The sequence below is a fragment of the Eschrichtius robustus genome, chromosome 19, assembly GCF_028021215.1.
Source record: "Eschrichtius robustus isolate mEscRob2 chromosome 19, mEscRob2.pri, whole genome shotgun sequence".
Classification (NCBI taxonomy): Eukaryota; Metazoa; Chordata; class Mammalia; order Artiodactyla; family Eschrichtiidae; genus Eschrichtius; species Eschrichtius robustus.
In genome coordinates this window covers 59985930-60000091 of record NC_090842.1, presented here as the reverse complement: position 1 = coordinate 60000091, position 14162 = coordinate 59985930, and the positions used below count along the sequence as shown (strand labels likewise).

Genomic DNA, 14162 nt, shown 5'->3' with positions numbered 1-14162 from the left:
TATATATCTGTTTGCTTGTTTTTCTCCAAATGTCTATCTAGTCTCAGCGCCACATATTAAAAACTCCAACTTTCTGCCAGAGATTTGAGATGCTGCAGTTGTTACTAAATTTCTGGGTGTTCGGTGGTCCACTTACGTTCCATTGGTCTGCTTGTCCGTCTGTTTCGATATGTGGGAAGTCTTTGCTAACAACAGCCCTGGCCTAGGATTCTGGAGGGGGCGGGGGTGGGGGTGGGGAACGATGGACATGTGGCCACGCCTCTTCAAGGCCTTTAGTCAAGTTCTGTTACGAAGAAACCGTGCCCGATTCCAGCTCACCAACAGAGATAAAAGCTTTAATCCCCAGCGACTGAGAAAAAACCAGCTGGGCAGGAAGATGGTCAGCAGGAAACCCTGCGAAGGAGAGGTACCAAGGATCAAGACACCCCCCCATTCTTGAGTACCCCATCTCCTCTCCTGGCTCCCCAGCCTGGGGTGGGGACCCGCCCCTTCTCTGGAGGTCTCCCCCTTTCTGAGGGCTAGTGGACCCGGGCCAGGGACTGTCGCATCCAGCCCTCTGACAAGGATTGCCCCAGGAAAGCACCTGCACAGCGTGGCGGAGGCACTCAGGGGTTTGGGAGGTGAGGCCAAGTGTGTCCAACGCCTGCCAAGCGAAGTCGTCGGGACTCACCACGAGCAGCCCGCTTTTCAAGGGATTTGTTTCAACCAAAAAGGGGCTCACTGTTTGCAGGCAGGAAGGGGGTCAAGAAAAAGAACTTCCCTCCCCCTAAGCCTAAGCTCCCAGGCCCTCTCCGAGAATCCCTGAGTCCCACTCCTCTTGCCGACCACGTCCCAGACACGCCCCGGCCATGCCTTCGAGGCCACGCCCCCTCGAGAACCCACCGCTTCCGATCGTGGCTCCAAGGTAGCTCATCTTATTCTTTTTTTTTTTTTTTCAGGTTTTTCTTTCCTTCCTTCATTCCTCCCTTCTTTCCTTCCTTCCTCTCTTCCTTCCTCCCTTCCCTCCTTCCGTTCTATTTTATTGAAGTACAGTTGATTTATATCCACTGAAGCTCTTCTGAGTCTCGGTCCTCTCTCAGACGCACCCCCCACCCCATCCCCACCCCGCCCCTGCTCCTAAGACCTTCAGCTGTCTCTCAGCTCCTCCCCCCTCAGAGTCCTCCCCTTCTGAGCTGCCACTGTTGTCCCTTTTGAGCTCAGTCCCCGTGGAGTCAGGCACCTGCACAATGACCCCCTCGGAGTGGTACTCTGCGCCCACTGCCACGGAGAAGCTTCGCGCAAAGGCCTGCGGAGAAGGAGAGGGAGGGTCCCAGGACCAAGAGCTTTCCCCGTGCAAACTCCTCCAGCCCGCCCTTGCCCCAGCGCCGTCCCTGATCCTAGAACACTCTACCGCCAGGAGGGGCCCCACCCTCAAGGCCCAAGTCCTCACCGTAACGCCTGAAATCTTCCTTGCTCTAAGCCCTCCCTCTGTTCCCATACACTCACTCTCCATTCCAGCCGGGCCAGTCTCTGAATTCCCTTTCTCCCACCTCATGGGTTCTCTTGACCCCTAGCCTCTGTTTCTCTTAAAAAACGAACAAAAAACCTGGCCTGTCCACTGGACTGTGCCCCAGATGTCTGTCTGAAATATTATTAGCCTCAGACTCAGGTGGCACATCACACACATGCATGCAAGCCTTTTCCACCATAACCTTCAGTGCCAGAATTAAGGGCTACTGCAGGAATTCCAGCATGGCAGCCAGCCCTTGCCTGGTCTGTGGGTCTGGGTACCGTGGTGTCTGCATACACTGCTGCAAATGGATAGGGGCTCCTGTCAGTTATTGAAGATATGTTGATGATGATACCTTTGCCCCTGGAGGAGGAAGCACCATTTGGAAGGTAGTCATTGCCAGGGAACAGAGGGTCCCAGTGATTTCCCCACCTCCACCCCTTAGTCGCTGTCCTAATTTGAGAAAGATCAGAGAGACAGGGAAGAACTGGAAATGTGGAGGGGACAGCTGGGGAATGGAAAAAGCCTGGAGGTTGGATGGGGGAAGATCCAGAGTGAAAGACAAAGAGACTGTGGCTTACCTGGTGACCATTTGGGGCAGGACGATTCTAGTCATCTGCAGGAGGAATGGAGAGGACCCTGTCTTTCCCTTTCCACTGCTTTCACCTGCCCAGACTCCTGCCCCCTCCTCAAGTTCACTCCTATCCCCCTACCTTCCCTCAGGGAATATTCCCCTAGCACTTCCTCTATGCCAGGCCCAGTTCTGGGGGATGATGGGGACCACCCAGAGTGATCAGAGCTCGCTGACCTTGGACCCAGTCCCTCCTAGCCCCGACTCACCTGGACCACAGACGTCATGTTGCAGTTTATAACATCCAAGAATTTCTGGGGGAAGAAAATGGAACCAATCAGTCCTTCCCTTCACCAGCCCTGCCACAACTCCGATATTTTCTAGTTTACTTTTCTTTTAATGTGGAACACATTTTTAAAACGTAGCATCTACTAGAATTTAAAATGCACATAGACTTTGACACATCAACTCCACTCTGGAAATTTATTCCTCTCTAAGATACTCACACATGTGGGAACTGCATATGTCCAAAGATATTCATTGCAACACAATTTGTAGTCACATACACTAGGAAACATCCTGAATGCCCATCAATACTGGGATGACTAAATAAACACAGGGTAGCCAATGGATGGATCACTGAGCACCAGGTAAAAAGAATGGGTCAGCTAATTATTCTGATTAGAATAATCCCCAAGATACATGCCTACCTGTGAAAGGTAAAGTGCAGAACAATAGGCTGCCACCATCTGGATAAAAGATACATATACATACTTCTCTATGCACAGAGAAAAAAAACTACCACATTTTAATTGGGGGTCACTTTTGGGGGATAGGATTGGAGGGAGAAGGGAAATTTTCACTTTCATTTCATAAACTTCTCTCTTTGGATTTTTTGATCAGTAAAGTTTTTTTATAAATGTATACCATACACATACCAAAGTGCATAAATCTTTAGTGTAAAAAATGAACACAAATCTTTAGCCTCTACCCACATAAAGAAAGTATTGACAGTTTCCCAGATTCTTCATCTCCTGCAGTCACTACGCTTGCCTCTTCCCCAGTTAACCACTGTCTTGACCTCTAACACACTCTAGAATAGTTTTGTTCAGTTCTGAACTTCATTTAAGTGGAATCATTGAGTATGTATCCCTTTATCTCTGGCTTTGTCTGCTAAACATTATGTTTATAAGATTCTTCCGTGTTATGTGTAGCAGAAGTTCATTCATGTTCACTGCTATAATTTTCCATCGTATGAAGGCGGCATGCTTTATTTCTCTAATCAACCCACTCCTGGGCATATATCTGGAGAAAACCATAATTCGAAAAGATACACGCACCCCAATGTTCATAGTAGCACTCTTCACAATAGACAAGACATGGAAACAACCTAAATGTCCATTGACAGAGGAATGGATAAAGAAGATGTGGTACATGTGTACAGTGGAAGACCACTCAACCATAAAAAAGAATGAAATAATGCCATTTGCAGCAACATGGATGGGCCTAGAGATTATCATACTAAGTGAAATAAGTCAGACAGAGAAAAACAAATATCATATGATATCACTTGTATGTGGAATATAGATGATACAAATGAACTTATTTATGAACCAGAAACAGCCTTGCAGACTTTGAAAACAAGCTTATGGTTACCAAAAGGGAAAGGAAGGGGGTAAGGATAAATTAGGAGGCTGGGATTAACATATACACACTACTACATATAAAATAGATAAACAACAAGGTCCTACTGTATAGCACAGGGAACTCTACTAAATATTCTGTAATAACCTAAATGGGAAAATACTCTGAAAAAGAATGAATATATGTATATGTGTAACTGAACCACTTTGCTGTACACCTGAAACTAACACAATATTGTAAATCAACTATGCCCCAGTATAAAATAAAAATTAAATTAAAAAATATTTAAATTCCAAAAAAAAAAGAAAGAATTCCAGTTGTTCCACATCCCCAACAACACTTGGCACTGACAATATTTTTAGCGTTAACCATTTTAGTGGCTGTGTAGTTGTAGCTCACTCTGGTTTTAATCTGCAGTACCCTAATAAGAATGAGGTTTATTTTTTAAAAGTTCAGTGCAGGGCTTCCCTGGTGGTGCAGTGGTTAAGAATCCACCTGCCAATGCAGGGGACATGGATTGCAGCCCTGGTCTGGGAAGATCCCACATGCCGCGGAGCAACTAAGCCCGTGCGCCACAACTACTGAGCCTGCGCTCTAGAGCCCACGTGCCACAACTGCTGAAGCCTCTGCACCTAGACCCCGTGCTCTGCAACAAGAGAAGCCACCGCAATGAGAGCCCGCACACTGCAACGAAGAGTAGCCCCCGCTCACGGCAACTAGAGAAAGCCTGCGTGCAGCAACGAAAACCCCCCAATGCAGCCAGAAATAAATAAATAAAATAAATAAATTTATTTTTTAAAAAAAGGCTAAAAAAAAAAGTTCAATGCAGCAAGAAGATATAACAATTATAAAGATATACAGATCTAACAACAGAGCCCCAAAATATGTGAAGCAAAACACCATATACAAAAAACTCTAAATGGATCAAAGTCCTAAACGTAAGAGCTAAAATTACAAAACTCTTGAAAGAAAACAGAGGAAAAGCTTTATGACATTGGGTTCGGCAGTGATTTCTTGGATGATACCAAAAGCACAAGCAGCAAAAGAAAAATAGATAAACTGTACTTCATTAAAATTAAAACCTTTTGTACATTAAAAGATACTATCAACAGAGTGAAAAGGCAACTTGCAAGATGGCAGAAAATTTACAAATCATTCATTTGATAAGGGATTGATAACCATAATATATAAAGAGCTTCTACAACTCAAACACCAATGGGTCAAAGAAGAAATCACAAAGGAAATTTAAAAATACTTCAAGACAAATGAAAATAGAAATTAAAACACAACATACCAAATTTACATTTATCTAGATTGGCTAAGAAAAAAATACTGAAATTACTAAAATCAGAAGTGAAAGTGGGACATTACTACTGATTCCACAGAAATAAAAAGGATTATAAGAGAGTACTATGAACAACTGTATACCTATAAATTGGATAATCTAGATGAAATAGATAAGTTCCTAGAAACACAAAACCTACTGTGACTCAATCAGGAAGAAATAGAAAATCTGAACAGACCCATAACTAGTAAGGAGATTGGACCAATAATCAAAAATTTCCCAAGAAAGAAAATTCCTGGATAGATGACTTTGCTGATGAATTCTACCAAACATTTAAAGAAGAACTAATGCCAATTCTTCTCAAACTCTTCCAAGACATTGAAGAGGAGAGAACACTTCTTAACTTATTCTATGAAGCCAGCATTGCCCTGATACCAAAGTCAAAGACACTACAAGAAGGGAAATCTACAGACCAATATCCCTCATGAACACTGACACAAAAATCCTCAACAAAACGCTAGCAAATTGAATTCAACAGCATATTAAAAGGATTATACACCATGACCAAGTGGGATTTGTTCCTAGAATGCAAGGATGGTTCAATATACAAAAATTGACTAATGTAACACAACACATTAACAGAATAAAGAAAAAAATCACATGCTCACCTCAATTGATGCAGAAAAGTATTTGACAAAATTCAACACCTTTCATGATTAAAACATTCAATAAACTAGGAATGGAAGGAAACTATCTCAACATAATAAAGATATGAATAATGCACATAAAATAATACATATAATAATATGAAAAGCCCACAGCTAACATCACACTCAGTGGCGAAATACTGAAAGCATTTCCTGCTTTTGCCATTTCTATTCAACACAGTACTGGAAATCCTAGCCAGAGCAACTAAGCAAGAAAAGAAGTCAAAGGTATTCAAACTGAAAAGGAAGAAGTAGAATTATCTGTTTGCAGATGATATGATCTTACATGTAGAAAATCTTAAAGATTCCACAGAAAAGTGAAAACTAATAAGCAAACTCACAAAGAAGTGGGATACAAAATCAACACCAAAAACTCAGTTGCATTTCTATACAGGAACAATGAACAACCCAAAAGTGAAGTTATGAAAACAATTCCATTGGCAATAGCATTAAAAAGAATAAAAGAATAAATACTTAGGAATTAACTTAACCAAGGAAGAAAGACATATACTGAAAACTATAAAACATTACTGAAAGATATTAGAGAAGAGATACAAATTGGAAAGACATCCCATATATATGGGTTGGAAGACAATGTTGCTAAGATGTCAGTACTACCCAAAGTGATCTACAGATTCAATGCAATCACTATCAAAATCCTAACAGCATTTTTGCATAAATAGAAAAACCCAGCCCAAAATTGATATGGAATCTCAAGGGACCTTGAAATTAGCCAGGCTAATCTTGCATCATCATTTCCACTTCTGGGTATATGCCCCAAAGAATTAAAAGCAGGTACCCAAACAGATATTTGTACACCAACAGTTCACAGCAGCATTATTCACAACAGCCAAAAGGTGGAAACAACCCAAGTGTCTATCAACAGATGAAGAGGTAAACAAAATGTGGTATATACATATGATAGAATATTATTCAGCCTTAAAAAGGAAGAAAATTGGGACACATGCTACAACATGGATGAACCCTGAAAACATTATGCTAAATGAAATAAACCAGGCACAAAAGGACAGATACTGTATGATTCCACTTATATGAGGCACCTAGAAGAGACAAATTCATAGAGACAGAAAGTAGAATGGTGGTTTCCAGGACCTGTGGGTAGGGAGGAATGGAGGGGGGGCATTACTGTTTAATAGGTAAAGAGTTGAAAAAATCCTGGAGATGGCTGGTGGTGATTGTTTCACAAAAATCTGAATGTACATAATACCCCTGAACTGTACACTTCAATATAGACAAAATTTAAGTTATGTATATTTGCCATAACTTAAAAATAAAGAAAATAAAAAGAATGAAGTTCTGATACTTGCTAACAACATGGATGAAATTGAAAACATTATGCTAAGTGAAATAAGCCAGACACAAAAGGAAAACTATTCTATGATGTCACTTGTATGAGGTATCTAGAATTAGCAAGTTCACAGAGACAGAAAGTAGAGATAGATGCTACCAGGGGTAGGTAATAGGGAAGAATGTGGAGATACTGCTTAACAGGACCAGAGTTTCTGTTTGGGATGATGAAAAAGTTCTGGAAACAGACAGTGGTGACAGCTGTACAACACTGTGAATGTATTTAATGCCACTGAGTTGCACACTTTAAAATGGTTAAAATGGCAAGTTTTATGTTACATATGTTACAATTCTTTAAAAAAAAATCTATGCTATTTCCATTATCTTGGTTACATGTGGACCTCATTACATTATCTATTATTTCTCTTGCTTTCAATCACGATTTTTCTTCTAATATTCCTGGTTATATTTTGCTGAGTGCTGGATATTTAATATTTTAAAAATCGTATTGCTAATTCGAGTCCCTGGACTACATCGTTTTTCTCTAAAAATGGTTTGGTTTGGTTTCGCTTCTCCCCGGCAGCTAAACTAGGGGGCGCTAAAATACCGGATCAACTTAATCCCGACGGGAATCGAGATCATTTAAAACCTGGCTTCAGTTCCTATGAAACCTACTTTACCCTAACTCCTGGATTATAGTTTTCAGGATCTCAGCCTAAAGCCTGGGATATTTTCCAAAGCTTTGCACTACATAATTTGTTGCAGCTCGCACACTATGTTGAAAGCTCTGCTTTGCCTCTTAAACGCTCATCCACTTTGAAAGGAAATGTTGCTTCAAATGTCAGATTCACCCCTCTTGGATTCTTTCTTCTCTCAAATCCTGGTGAGACAATTCCTCATTGCCTTAGTAGTTTGATGCCTTCAAGCAGTTATTTTAAAAATATTTTATCCAGCTCTCCTAATCGTTCTCATTTGCAGGGTTAGTCTTAAACCACAACTTCCTCTAACACCAGAGGCAGAATACACAGACTGCCTCTCTTTACATTTTCTAAAATGAGCCTATGCATTACTTTTGAAATAATAAGAAGTAAAATCTAAAAGCCATCCTGATCTCCTATTTTGTCTATGTCTAATAATAATGGCCCACATTTGTGGAGCACACAACTTAGGTTTATGTGCATTATTTTACTCCATTGTCATGTCAGCCCTATGAGGTCAGCAAAAATATGGATTCCCATTTTATAGATATGAAACTGAGGCACTGACTTTCCCACGTGGCTCATTTCCCCTTAAAGTTAGCAGAACCAGACTCAACTTGAACAGCTGTCCCCGTTGGGCACCGCAGAAGGGCGCCCCATGGATGGAGAGACCTCCTTCACGTCCTAGACATCGTAGGTTTGCAGCTCTCAAAACAATGAACAAAGCTAGTGTACTGAGCCGGGTTTTCCAACAGAGGGAGCAGTGTGAGGCAGAGGTACCCGCGGACTAGTACTCGGTTTTACTCACTTTGGCGATGTCCTCACAGTCGAGCAGTTTCCTCAAGCCAGGTGCATATTGCTTGCCCACATTGTTTACTGAGTCAGAGGGGGCAAATTGTTTGTTTCACTCCAACGGCCCCAGGGAGACGGGGTAGGGGCAAAAGAGAGGGCGACCACAGAGAGTTCCGGGTCAGGGTGAGCACGGGGGCAAGTTGAGGGCAGCGCTCCTCCCAACAGGCACAGGGACGTACTCAGTACTCCGATCTCCAGGTCCTTCAGTTCTGCCTCAATGGCCTCGTAGGTCTCCAAGCCTCCGGTGAAATCCACCTGGATGACTCGTGTGCTTTTGCCATGAAGCCTCTCTGGGAAGGGCAGTGGGAGCCAGGCCCCTAGCTGGAATCGAGTCCGACCTCTGCCCCCGTCCCTGTTCAGCCCCAGCCCCTACATGATGGCCCCAGATGCATAGATGGCTAGCTCCCCGCACGCGCCTCGGCCACCTTCAGACCTCGTCCGGGATCACGCCCCAGGCCACGCCCCCCGGCCACGCCCCCGTCTAGCCCCAGCCCTTGACCCAGAACTTTACCCGCTCCCCTCTTCCCCTCCTCACCTATCGCCTTTGCCTCGTGCTCCAACGTGCTCAGGTCTCGACGGATGAGGACGATGTTCAGACCTCTCCCGGCGAGCTGCAGGGGATGCATTCATTCATTTATTCACGAAAGCCACAAATATTTACTGTGTGCTGACAGGGTGCTACAGTCTTATAGGCGCTGTGGGTGCAGAGGTGAACAAAAGAGAAATACGAAAGTCTGCCCTCCTGGAGCATGCATTCTGGGGAAAGACTTTTCCAGACAGACAGAACAGCAAGTGCAAAGGCCCTTGCACAAAGGCTGGCAGCTTCGAGGACGCCGTACAGTCCAGTGTGCACTGAATGAAGTGGCCGGTTGTACAGGAGCCCAGATCATGGAGCCTCGAATGCCCCAGTAAAGACTCTGGCTTTTATTCTCAGTGACATAAGAATCCAATAATTTTTATACCTTCCTTCCTTCATGCATTTATTCAAAATGTGTCTATTGAGCCCTCGCTCTTTGCTGGGTGGTGCTGGGGACACAGCATGCCCAAGATAGACCCAGTCTCACTCAGCAGCCAGAGGGTTCTCTCTGAAATACAAACCTGTTCCTGCCTTCCCCTGCTCAGAACCTGCCTTGACTCCCCAGTGTCTCTGAGATAAAACTACACTCCTCACCGTGGCCTCAAGTGGCCTGGCTCCGGCCTGAGTCTTCAGCTGTCTCTCCTGCCGGTGGCCGTCTATGGGAATCCAGGCACAGCAGACAGTTCATTTAGTCCCAAGAGCACCCCCTGAATTTTCCTGCCTCTGGGCCTTTGCACATGCTGCTCCTTTTGCCTTGAATGCCCTTCTGCTTGAAACAAAGTCAGCCAATATTTCTGGAATGGGTGCTCAGCAGCATTTTGGTGCATGTCTGACCCTCTCAACCTGCCTGTCTGAGGGTGACATGTTATGTGGGACTGAGTGTCCATCAGCTTTGGAGGGGGGCTGGGCACAGACATCTCAACAGCTCCAGCGTCTGAGAGGTTGATGCTGTGAAGGGCATTTATTCATTCAGCAAACATTTGCCCAGAATCTGCTTGTGCCTGGCCTTGTGCTAGGTGGTGCTGACCAGCACAGCCACAGCCCTGTCCTCTTGGGGCTCACAGTGCAGTGCTGGGACAGACCAGTCCCCAGATGGCAATGACTCAGAGTGGCCATCACTACCAGCTGACTTGCATCCAGACACAAATTCTCTCCCTTTCCGCCAGGGTTGCCTTTCTATTCATGCACTAGCCTCCCCTCCCTTCTTGTCCACTCAAGGACATCACTCCAGCTTTCTCCCATCTTCCCCCTTCATCAAAACCTCTCCCTCTTCTGGATGATTCCCATCAGCATGAAATCCTACCAGAATCTCTCTCATTTTCTCTGTTCAGGCATTGGCCCATTTCTCATCACACCACCGCAGTTTACTCAACATTCTAAGAGAGGATTGTTTATCCTGGCTCTCTTACCACATCCTCTCGTACCCAATCCAGTCGGTCTCCCACCCCCACCATGCCACCCAAACCACTCTGGTCACCAATAACTTCCATGATGGTAAACCGAGTGCTGCATTCTCAGCACCTCCCAATAGCAACTGACACATTCATCACCCCCTCCTCCTGGAAACATTCTTTCCCTGGCTTCCAAGACCTCTCTTCCAACCCTGGTTTCCCCCCCATTCTCAGTTTTTGTGCCTTCTCATCTTCTGTACCTCTTAACTTTGGGTGCTCCAGGGAGCACTCTGGGGTGACTCAGACTGTGCTCCCCTTCTCCATCAACACCCACTACCACAGGCACCTCATCTAGTCTCATGACTTTAAATGGGATCGTTATGTTGATGATGCTTCCACTTATATCTCCACCCAAACCTCCCCTCAGAATGGCATTTCCAACTTCTGGAACTTCTCAACTTGGATACCCAATTGGTATCTCAAACTTGGAATGTCCAAAACGAGACTCCTTCCTGTTTCCCCCAAACTTGGTCCTCCCCTCAGTTCAACTCCATCTCAGTAATGGCAGCTGCATTTTTTGAGGTATTCTGGTCAAAAATTTTATAGTAATTTATTTTATGAGGCCAGCATTACCCTAACACCAAAAACCAAACAAAGATATTACAAGAAAAGAAAACTATAAACTAATACCACATCTTATAAACTTAGACACAAAAATTCTCAACAAAATAGTAGTAAATCAAATCTAGCAATATAGAAGAAGGATAATCAATAATCACCAAGTGGGGTTTATTGCAGGAATGCAGGGTTGGTTCAACATTTGAAAAATCAATTGATGTAATATACTATATAAACAGAGTAAAGAAGAAAAACCACATGATCACCTCAACAATCACCGAAAAGTTACCTGACAAAAGTCAACCTCCATCCATGATAAAAACTCTCAGCAACCTAGGTATAGAAAGGAACGTCCTTAACCTTATAAAGGTTACATAAATACATACACACTTACACACATTTTAAAAGCCTACAGCTAACATTATACTTAATGGTTGAAAACTGAATGCTTTTCCTCTAAGATCAGGAGCAAGGGAGGATGATATTCACTCTTAACCACTCCTCTGAACATCATATTTAATTTGCTGGGCAATACAATAAAGCAAGAAAAAGAAATAAAAGGTACACAGATTGGAAAGTCAGAAATTAAATTGTCTCTTACACAGATGACATGACTGTCTACATAGAAAATCCCAAGAAATCCACAAAAAAGCTACAAGAACTAAGAGCTGAGCTTAGCAAGGTTTCGGGTTACAGGGTCAGAAGTTTGGAGTCGTACTCCACATCCAATCTTTTTAATAAATCTTGTCAGCACTACCTTCAAAATCAATCCAAAATCCAAGTACTTCTTATGCCTCTATGCTATCACCCTGGTGTAAGTCATCAAGATCTCCTGCTTGGATTTTGCAAGAGCTTTTTAGCTGATCTCCCTGCTTCCATCCTCACCCCCCTACAGTATCGCATCCCTCTTCAGAACCCATGTCACTCAGTAAATGTTAAGGTCTCCACCATAACCTACCAGGTTCCCCATGATCTGCCCTGAAATTGCATCTTTGCCCTCATCTCCTACTGTTCCCCTCTCCCTTTCATTCTGATACAAACACAGTGGCCCCTTTCCTGCTTCTCCAACAAGCAATGCTTCCTACCTCAGGGCCTTTGCACTGGCAGTTTCTTCTCCCTGGAAGTTCCTTCTCCCAGTTATTCACAAGACTCCCTCCCTCACCTCCTTCTGTTCTTTGCTCAGTGCTGCCTTCTCAGTGACACTTCTGATTATCCAATATAAAAATTGGAACGTGCACATCCCCAGGGCTCCCTGTTCTCCTTTCCTGATTTATTTTTCTCCTTAACTCTTATAACCATTTGATGCACTATACATTTCATTTGTTTATCTTATTTACACCTGTCTCCCCTCACTTCAACATAAGCTTCACGATGGCAAGGTCTTTTGATTTTTTTTAATCTATTTTGTTCACTGCTGTACCCCTGGCACCTAGAAGATGCCTGGCACGTGGAGGTGGTATATAAATATGTTTTGAATGAATAACTCAGGGCAATGATGGGAGAACATCAAGGGTCTGTAGAAGCCCAGTGTAAACACCCACCCCCACCCTGGGGAGCAGAGGGGAGGCTTCCTGGAGGAGAGGACGTCTGAGGGAACCAGATAAAGCACACAATTCTCAGTCTAATAGGGTTAGCTGACAACAGACAAACAGACAGGAGAAGCTCTCCCACCACACACGCCAAGCCCTGGCTCACCTCATGTGCATAAGCCTTGCTGATGCCACTGGTGGCTCCTGTCACCACTAGAACGGAGAGAAGGAGCAGAGGGCAGGAGGGGAGCACCCCCAGATCCAACCCCCCTATCATCCCCTCCACTGTCCCTCTTGTCCCTTTTTGCACCTTTTCTGGGACCCTCCTTCACTGAAGCCCAACCCCTCCTGGTTCCAGAACTTCATGCATTCCATGCCTCCCTTGCCCTGGTTGCTCCAGCCTTCACCTCTCTTTCTTCCAGGAGTCCCTGACCTCTGCCCTGATTAGGGACCCTCACCTGTCATCTGTCCTCGTTCCTGCTGTCCCCACCCCTAACTGCCTGGCTCAGAGCCCTCCTTCCTCACCTGCCCAGGCTCTGTGCGCCCGGAGCCAGGGCTTGCCCCGGCGTGCCTGGGCAGCAGGTAAACATAGACTGTGTAGCCCGCCCCCCAAGTCGCCCACAGCAGCAGGCACGTGGCGGTAACCGCTCCCCCCCACTCTCAGCACATCCCAATCCGACTCCATCACAACCCCAGCCAACAAGTCATCCAACCTAGGGCCAACGAGGCTTTCTTTGGGAGCAGCTATTTCAAGCCTGGCCTGCCTACTCCGCCTTAGCCCCGCCCACACTACTAGTCAAGAATTCCGCCCCGCCCCTCACTCTAGCCACGCCCAGTGGGGGTTTATTCTAACCAGTAGCCTCGCCCATCGGTCCTAGCACCGCCCCTATCTAATTGGGCCACACTTGGGCTTAATGTCGGTCTTGAATCCCTGCAGAGCAGGTGTACATCCAGCCTCCCCTCAGCCCACAGAGCTGGGCAAAGGGTGCCCACAGATGACCACCGTTTGGGTCACTGAATTCAACCTAGATGCTGGTGGGGGCCAGAACTGATAATAGCGATCAGTCACTAGAGGGTTTTGTCAATGCACAGTTTGTCTGAAGAACCTGACCTACAGATTATCTGCTTGGGCAGTGTAAAAGCCAAAGCCCTTACAGCAGCTTTACGTGACTTTGCTCCTCATTCCTCTTTTGCAAATTCTATTTTTTTTCACTTGTTCTTAGTGTTTATTATTTAATAATAAACTATAATTATTATTTAATAATTACGGATATTATTTAATAATAATTATTATAATTATAGTTATTATTATATGATTAAATTATTATTATTTAATAATAAATTATTGTGGTAAAATATACGTAACATAAATTTTACAATTTTAACCCTTTTAAAGTGTATATATAATTCAGTGACATTAGGCATATTCACAATTTTGTGCAACTGTCACCACTATCCATTTCTAGAAATATTTCATCATCCCTGATAAAAAG

General features: G+C 44.3%; 1 pseudogene; it reads right to left on the bottom strand.

Annotated features, from left to right (window-relative positions):
- Positions 1 to 218: 218 nt before the first annotated feature.
- On the bottom strand, positions 219 to 13384 carry LOC137752748 (very-long-chain 3-oxoacyl-CoA reductase-B-like; annotated as a pseudogene).
- Between the last annotated feature and the right edge of the window lie 778 nt (positions 13385 to 14162).